Here is an 8790-nt window from a genome sequence, read left to right on the forward strand (position 1 = left end):
ACACACACACACACACACACACATAGGAAATTGCAAAAATAGTTCAGGGAGGAAATTTACCTAGTTTCCCCCAATGGTTCCTTTTAATATAACTATAGCTCAATATCAAAAGCAGAAACCTGGCATTAGTACAGTATGTATTGTAAGATGGTACAGATAAACCCAAACAAACTTTTGGGCCAACCCAGTATATATGGTTCTATGTTGCTGTTTCCACATGCGCTGATTCATGTAAACACCACCATCATCAAGACACGAAACTCTTCCATCACCACAGAGACCTCCCCCTCATGTTACTCCTAGAGAGTTACCTTCCTACCCCCCTACACGATCCCTAAGCCCTGGTCACTATTCATCTCCTTACTACCTCTATAATTTTGTCATTTCGAGAATGTTATTTAAATGGAACCATACCGTATGTGGGGGCTTTCCTGGTGGTTCAGACAGTAAAGAATCCACATTTAATACAGGAGACCTGGGTTCAGTCTCTGGGTGGGGAAGTTCCCTTGGAGAAGGGAATGGCAACCCACTCCAGGATTCTTGCCCAGAGAATTTCATGGACAGAGGAGCCTGGTGGGCTACAGTCCACAGGGTGCCAAAGAATCGGACACAACTGAGCAACTACCACTTCCACTTGGTTTGCATAGGCTACCCTTTTCTTGAGCCTTTACTTAAATAGCCAGCTTTTCTTGGTGTTTTTTTTCTTTTTCCTTTCCTTCTCTTTTCTGTCTGTGCTGTTGTACTTCTGGACTGCAGGCTTCTCCAGTACCCAGTCCAGAATAAAAGGAAACTTGGACAAATCACTGCTGTCTTATCCCAGATCTCGAGGTTCCTAGCTAATCTTGCTTCTTCTCTCTACTTTTTCAGAGTTTTCTTATGGTGCTGTGTGTTTAATGCCCAGGGGTTTTAGCGCTTAGCAATGGGCGTGGCTTCCTCCTGGTAGTTCAGTCGGTAAAGAATCTGCCTGCAATGCAGGAGACTCGGGTTCGATTCCTGGGTTGGGAAGATCCTCTGGAGAAGGAAATGGCAACCCACTCCAGTACTCTTGCCTGGAGAATCCCATGGACAGAGGAGCCTGGCAGGCTATAGTCCATGGGGTCGCAAGAGCCAGACACGACTTGGTGACTAAATCACCACCACCACCAAGTAGAATAGGGAGCAGTGGGTCTATTCCATCTGATCCAAAAACCAGATGCCCACCAGGCCTTAAAAATGGCCATTTCTCCTCTAAGAACATAAATCTGATCACCTCTCAATCCTTTTTGAAAACCTTTTCTTTACATCCAGCTGTCCAAAGAACAAGATCCCAGCCCCTTAACACTGACATTTAAGGTTATTTCACCACAATGGACTGTGGTTGTAACCTCTGGAACACCTCACTCTGCAAGCGTGCTCTCCAGCTAACAGAATTGTTTATGCACCATTTTTTGAACAGACCACGTTTTTTCCTGCTTTGTCATTTTGCACACACTGGTGTCCAGGCACTCTGCAGGTCCCAGTTTTTTGTTCTTCTCCACTTGGCCCACACCCAGCTATAGTTCACATCTGCTTCTCATATGAGGTACCGTGAATGCCCTGAGCTCTTCCAGAGTTATTTGATCCCTTGTCAGTGCCACCTTAGGAGTATGTTCATACTTAGGAGTATGAACATACCTGTATACGTGGTAGCTCTTCTCCTAGAGCTTCCCTCGTGGCTCAGTGGCAAAGAATCTGCCTGCCATCACAGGAGACCTGGCTTTGATCCCTGAGTGGGGCAGATTTCCTGGAGGAGGAAATGGCAACCCACTCTAGTATTCTTGCCTGGAGATTTCCATGGACAGAGGAGCCTGGCAGGTTACAGTCCATGGGTCACAAACAAGTTGGACTTAACTTAGCAACTAAACAACAACAACTTCTCCTAGGACTCTGAGGTGGAATTACATCTCTACACATCTCTGTCCCATTCAACTGTGACTTTGAGATTAGGGCCATGCCTCTCTTGCTCATCAGTATATCCTCAGCACAGAGCCCCATGCCTGGTGCATAGCTGCCATTCAAAAAGTGTTGATTAAATGAATAAAGGAATGAATTGTTACTTTTAGATTCTAGAGCAACCGAAAGTTGTCCTCAGCTTGTGTGAGCAGACTCCGGGAGGCTGCCTTTTATATATTCCTTTTTTATTTTCTCCCTTGAACAAAGTGACTTTGGGAGGCCATAATACTTTTTAAATTATTTATTTAGTTAGTTGTTTTTTGCTGTGCTGGGTCTTCATTGCTGCACACAGGCTTTCTCTAGCTGCATCACACGGAAGCTGCTTTTCGTCATGGTGCACGGCCTTCTCACTGTGTTGGAGTCTCTTGTTGCAGAGCACAGGCTCCAGAGCATGGGCTCAGTAATCGTGGTACACAGGTTTAGTTGCCTCACGGCACGTGGACTCTTCCTGGACTAGGGATCGAACCCATGTTCCCTTAGTTGGCAGGCAGATTCTCATCTACTGGACCACCAGGGAAGTCCTGAGAGACCATAATAATTTAACCACTTCCCCAGTCTGCCCCCTCCCTCCTGCAGTCTGTCTCCTTATATATATATCTGCTGCCACCGGTTGATGGCGTGAGAGCAGGGCTTCCGCCTTGTTTCACTCTTGCTGCTGCTGCTGCTGCTGCTAAGTCGCTTCAGTCATGTCCGACTCTGTGCGACCCCAAAGACGGCAGCCCACCAGGCTCCCCCGTCCCTGGGATTCTCCAGAGAAGAGGACTGGAGTGGGCTGCCACTGCCTTCTCCGTGTTTCACTCTTAGTGGTCTCAAAAGCCCATTCTTAAGGCCACTGAGTCTTGAGTAGACTTAAGCCCCTCCCTTTCACCAGTCTTATCAATGCTGGGGCTTTCTTTGCCAAGAGCTTCCAAACTATTGTCTTTTATTTGTTTATGTTTTGGATTTATTTCTTTTAATTTTTTTAATGTAAATTTTTTTAATTGGAGAATAATTGCTTTACAATATTGCGTTGGTTTCTGCCAAACATCAACATGAATCAGCCATAGGTATGCATACGTCCCCTCCCTCTTGAACCTCCCTCCCACCCCTCTAGGTTGTCATAGAGCACCAGATCTGAGCTCCCTGTGTCGTACAGCAGCTTTCCACTGGCTGTCTAATTTTATATATGGTAGCGTGTGTGTTTCGGTGCTGCTCTCTCAGCTTGTCCCGCTTCCCCACCGTGTCTGCAAACCTGTGCTCTGTGTCTGTGTCTCCCCTGCTGCCCTGCAGATCGTCCCATCAGTGCCGTCTTTCTAGATTCCATGTGTGCTGAGTTGCTTCAGTCGTGTCCGACTCTTTGTGACCCTATAGACTCTGGCCCACTAGGCTCCTCTGTCCCTGGGATTCTCCAGGCAAGAATGTTGGACTGGGTTGCCATGCCCTTCTCTAGGGGATCTTCCTGACCCAGGGATCAAAACTGTCTGTATCTCTTGCAATTGGCAGGCGGGTTCCTCACCACTAGCACCACCTGGGAAGCTCATATATGCATTAATATATGATATTTTTCTCTTTCTGACTTACTTCACCCTGTATAATAGGTTCTAGGTCCATCTACCCCATTAGAACTGACTCAAATGTGTTCCTTTTTATGGCTGAGTAATATTTCATTGTGTATATGTACCACAACTTCTTTATCCATTCATCTGTCAATGGACATCCATGTCTTAGCAATATAGTGCTACAATGAACATTGGGGTACATGTGTCTTTTTCAGTTATGGTTTCCTCAGAACATATGCCCAGTAGTGGGATTGTTAGGTCATATGGTAGTTTGATTCCTAGTATTTTTTTTTTGCGTACTCCATAGTGTTATCCATAGTAGCTATATCAATTTGCATTCCCACCAACAGTGCAAGAAAGTTCCCAAAACATTGTCTTTTATTGAGAAACAAAACCTTTTTGGATACACAGCCACCTTGTTCATCTATTTTTTTTTTTGTATTGGCTGGAAGAAGTTTAAAAGCAACTCTTCTTAAGATTTCAGCACCTTTCATTTTCATGACACTTGACTCAAACCATAAATCCATTCTTGTTACCCCCCAATTATTCTACGTGTGTTATCACAATGCTTACAGTAACTCAGTGAGTGAAGTTGTATACACTCACAGACATACACACATGCCTATACATTCATACCTATACACACACTCACAGGATATTAAAGCCTTTTCAGGTGAATCTATTCTGTTATATCCACCAAAACTTTTTTTTTTAATTGGAGGCTAATTACTTTACAATATTGTGGTGGTTTTTGCCATACATTCACATGAATCAGCCATGGGTGCACATGCGTTCCCCATCCTGACCCTTCCTCCCACCTCCCTCCCCATCCCATCCCTCAGGGTCATCCCAGTGCACCAGCCCTGAGCACCCTGCCTCATGCATCAAACTTGGACTGGCAATCTATCTCACATATTATAATATGCATGTTTCAGTGCTATTGTCTCAAATCATCCCACCCTCGCCTTCTCCCCCAGAGTCCAACAGTCTGTTCTTTACATCTGTGTCTCTTTTGCTGTCTCGCATATAGAGTCATCGTTACCATCTTTCTAAATTCCATATATATGCATTAATATATTGTATTGGTGTTTTTCTTTCTGACTTACTTCACTCTGTATAATAGGCTCCAGTTTCATCCACCTCATAGAACTGATTAAAATGCATTCTTTTTAATAGCTGAGTAATATTCCATTGTGTATATATACCACAGCTTTCTTATCCATTCATCTGCTGATGGACATCTAGGTTGCTTCCATGTCCTGGCTATTGTAAACAGTGCTGCAATGAACATTGGGGTACACATGTCTCTTTCAATTCTGGTTTCCTCGGTGTGTATGCCCAGCAGTGGGATTGCTGGGTCGTGTGGCAGTTCTATTTCCAGTTTTTTAAGGAATCTCCACACTGTTCTCCATAGTGGCTGTACTAGTTTGCATTCTCACCAACAGTGTAAGAGGGTTCCTTTTTCTCCACACCCTCTCCAGCATTTATTGTTTGTAGACTTTTTGATAGCAGCCATTCTGACCAGCGTGAGATGGTACCTCATTGTCCACCGACACTTTTTAAGGACTCTGATCCTCTGGTGCCTGTATTTTTTCCACATGTATAATGGCCATTGGTTTCTAAAAGTTGTAGTCAGTATCTGTTCCTAATGCTAAATATAAGCTTATGCAAATATAATAATTGTTCCACCAAACTTATTTAATATGGCCATACACTTTTTATATGCATAATTTTAAATTCTTACAGCTCCCCTGCAAGACAGATGTTATTATCCACATTTTACAGAGGAGAGAACTGAGGTTCAGAGAAGCAGCTGAGACAGAGGTGGCTCTGCTGCAAAGCCCGTGTTCTTTTCACTACACTTGGCCTCTCAGTAAAAAGGCCTAAGTGAAATAGAATCTTTAGGGACTTCCCCTGTGGCCCATGGTTAAGAATGCGTGTTTCCACTGCAGGGGGTGTAGATTTGATCCCTGGTGGGGAAACCAAGATCCTACATGGGCGTGGCCAAACGAAAAAGAAAACGAATTTTTAAGATGTTTAATAATCTCTATTTCTCCTAATATCTCAACTCCTACCCCATTAATCAAGACCCTGGGCTTTGATTCTATCACAAAAATTGTGCTATTCTCTGTTTAGTGAGACAGAAGTGGGAGGGGAAAAATGTGTTTGAATAATGATGCTTGTGTGTGTGCAGGGAAACACGAAGGTTCTGCCGCCTGATGCTTTCTCTCATGGTCTGTTCTCACAGACTTTCTCAAGGATTCAGGTCCCTGGGTCCCTCTGAAGTACCAGAAAGGACACTTGTTGCCCTATCTAAAGGATCCAAACAAATAACCGACCACCCAAAAAGCTCTGTGGATGGCCAAAGAAACTTGCTAGCAATAGGAACTGGTGATTGATGGACAAAAAGGCCATGAACTGCCAGCACCAGGGAAATGGCTACCCACTCCAGTATTCTTGCTTGGAGAATCCCACGGACAGAGGAGCCCGGTGGGCTACAGTCCATGGGCTTGCAAAGACGAAACTGAGCGTCTTTCACTCACTCGATACTAAACTATAAGTGAACATTTTTTTAAAAATTCTTATTTTGTATTGGGGTGTAGCTGATTAACAATGTCATGATAGTTTTAGGTGAACATCAAAGGGACTCAGCCATAACATATAGCTGTATCCATTCTCCCCCAGACTCCTTTCCATCCAGGCTGCCCCATAACCTTAAGCAGAGTGCCCTGTGCTATATAGTAGGTCCTTGTTGGTTATCCATTTTAAATAGAGTGTCATGGTGAGCGTTTTTGACCAGTTATAGGTCTATCGGTGGGACCTCCTGATGTTCCAGTGGTTAAAACTTGTGCTCCCAGTGTAAGGGGCATGGGTTTGATCCCTGGTCAAGGGTCTAAGACCTCATATGCCAGAAATTTAAAAATTAAAAAATATTCCTTTAGATACTACTACGCACACCCGGCTGGGTTTGAGCAGGTAGCGTATGAGGGGGGCCAGATAACAGGAAGGTGAACCAAGGGTAGGACACTTGTGTATGTGAGTGAAAGGAATATCCTCTTTCATCGCCCCCCTAAGCAAGGAAGCAAGAAGACGACTGTCAGCTCCCCCACGGGAGCAAGGGAGGAACACTTTTCGGTGTGTCCCCACTACCATCCTGGCCCCTTGAACAGGGACCTAAGGTTGAATTCCCAAGAAGGAACTAGGACAAGGCAAAGACTGTCTCAGGACTGGGTCTGCCCCCAACAGCTCGGGAGCCATACCACCTATAGGGGATGGTCTCTGTGCCTCTCTGAGGGTTCCAGCCACAGACGAGCGTGATCTCCCGAGGGACAAAAACACATCTTCTCTGGAGGGGCATGTAAAATGAGTGGTAATGAGTCTTATTCCTTGGCTTCTCTCTTTCTCCAATGGAAAGCTAGCGATTCCACACAGCTGAGGTCTGGATAGCACCCCTGGAGGCCTGTGTGTGTGCTAAGTCGCTTCAGTCATGTCCAGCTCTTTGCGACACCACGGACTGTAGCCCGCCAAGCTCCTCTGTCCATGGGATTCTCCAGGCATGAATACTGGAATGGGTTGCCAAGCCCTCCTCCAGGGGATTTTCCTGACCCAGGGATTAAACCCAGGTCTCCAATGTCTCCTGCATTGGGAGGCAGTTTCTTTACCACTAGTGCCACCTGGGAAGCCCCCTGGAGGCCTGGTGTTCAGTTATTTCCTTCCCCTGCTCACATCCATGTACTCCTCCTGTGTAGCCTCAAGTGAGCTCAGCTGCTTCCTTGGCTCCTTTATATCCAACTTTATCCTTCCTTCTAGTCCCTGGGACACAAGCAGCTGTCTTCCTGGTGATATCAGCTCATTATTCCAGTGTCTTTTCCACCCTTAATCTGCCCTCTCTCAGGCCCAATGTCTTTTGGGTGTTACTGACCTCAGAGCTGTCCATTATGCATTCTGGGGAAGCAGGTGTCTCCTGGGGTTGTCCCAGGCAAACCAGCATATGTGGTTAGCCTTCCCAGATGGATCATGCCCGCCTCACTGACTTGTAAGAATGAATGGAATAAATGTACATCTGGGCACTGTGTATGGTGTAATTTAAGGGCTGAGTTAGCTACTGGTAGCTGAGCTCTTCCTCAGATGTCTCAGCTCCATACCTTACACACCCAAGCCAGCTCCTTCTTCCTGTTCCCTCTCTCCTTTCATTTCTAGTCCCCCACCTCCTGTGCTCTGCTTGTTGGCATCTCCATCTCTGCGGCTAGATACTGGCTCCCAAACTTCCTGGTGTTAAGGGAGGGTTTTACAATTCTGTTTACCTCTTTTTGCCTGATTCCGGGACTGGTAGGGGCCAAGCCCACTCTCCTGGGTCCGATCCTGTTTGGTATAGCCCTTACCGGCAAGTCTCTGACCTTGAACTTTGGGCCTGGGCACTCCTAGGAGTCAGGGGCAGGGTGGGGTTAGAGCTGAAATCTATTTGCACAGGGACGTTCCTAGTTTACGCCTAATAACAATTTTATTCTCCAGGCCACGCTTCCCTCTCCACTCCGCGATAGTTCACCCTTGGTTTCACAGCCAACGATCTCACAATAACTCCTTTTTTATAGGTGGAAACATGCCCTGGAACTCTTCAGGCTAGATGTGTGCAGAATTCTGTGCCTCCGAAGGGCCCTCCACTGTTGCATGGCCGCGACCCTGTCCCCGTGGGGAGTAGAGTGGTGGCGGGGAGGATCGGAGGGTCCTGACTGGCTCAGCGCACAGGCTGGAATCTGAATGGGACAGCAAGTCCCTGCTGGGACCTGGGAAGTATGTTTGGGGCCAGGGGGCGCTCGCACTCAGATCGCGGTCCTGTCCGGGGGCCGCGGGGTGTCAGTCCTGGCCCTCCAGCCGGCCTCAGTTTCCCCGGCAGTGTCTGGGTCACTAGTAACCAGGGTAGGAAGGCGCGGCAGGAGCCTCTGCGGGCAGACAGAAGGTCGCTCAGAGCCGGCTGCATGTGTGATCGCAGCTTTCGGTTCCCTCAGGGAAGTGAGCCGGCAAGTTCTGGATGAAGGAGGAGCCCACAGAGGCGCGGAGGGCCGCGGGTCCACGGCCCGAGGCGAAGCACGGGAAATTCGCGTGCGAGCGGACGGACCAGAAGATGGGCAGGCCGCGTGCGCTCAGCACAGCGCCCGGCGGCCCCGAGGGCGGTCAGGTGCAAGGGGGCGGGGGCTAAAGGCCACGGGTTGCGGGGTCGGGGCGGGCCGGCCGGCGGGGCATTTAAACCCCGGGGATTGTCAGATCGGGACGCGTGCCCAGC

The 8790-nt window shown here is 47.4% G+C and overlaps 1 protein-coding gene across 1 annotated transcript in view; it reads left to right on the top strand.

Moving 5' to 3' along the window:
* The first annotated feature begins 8350 nt into the window (after nt 1-8350).
* Nucleotides 8351-8790, top strand: part of SLC37A2 (solute carrier family 37 (glucose-6-phosphate transporter), member 2) — a 28368-nt gene continuing 27928 nt past the window's right edge. The window contains exon 1 of the mRNA XM_010829455.1: nt 8351-8685. The gene's annotated coding sequence lies outside the window, so the exon portion shown is untranslated. The remainder of the gene's footprint in view (nt 8686-8790) is intronic.

The sequence above is a fragment of the Bison bison genome, unplaced genomic scaffold, assembly GCF_000754665.1.
Source record: "Bison bison bison isolate TAMUID 2011002044 unplaced genomic scaffold, Bison_UMD1.0 scf7180017864506, whole genome shotgun sequence".
NCBI classification, from domain to species: domain Eukaryota; kingdom Metazoa; phylum Chordata; class Mammalia; order Artiodactyla; family Bovidae; genus Bison; species Bison bison.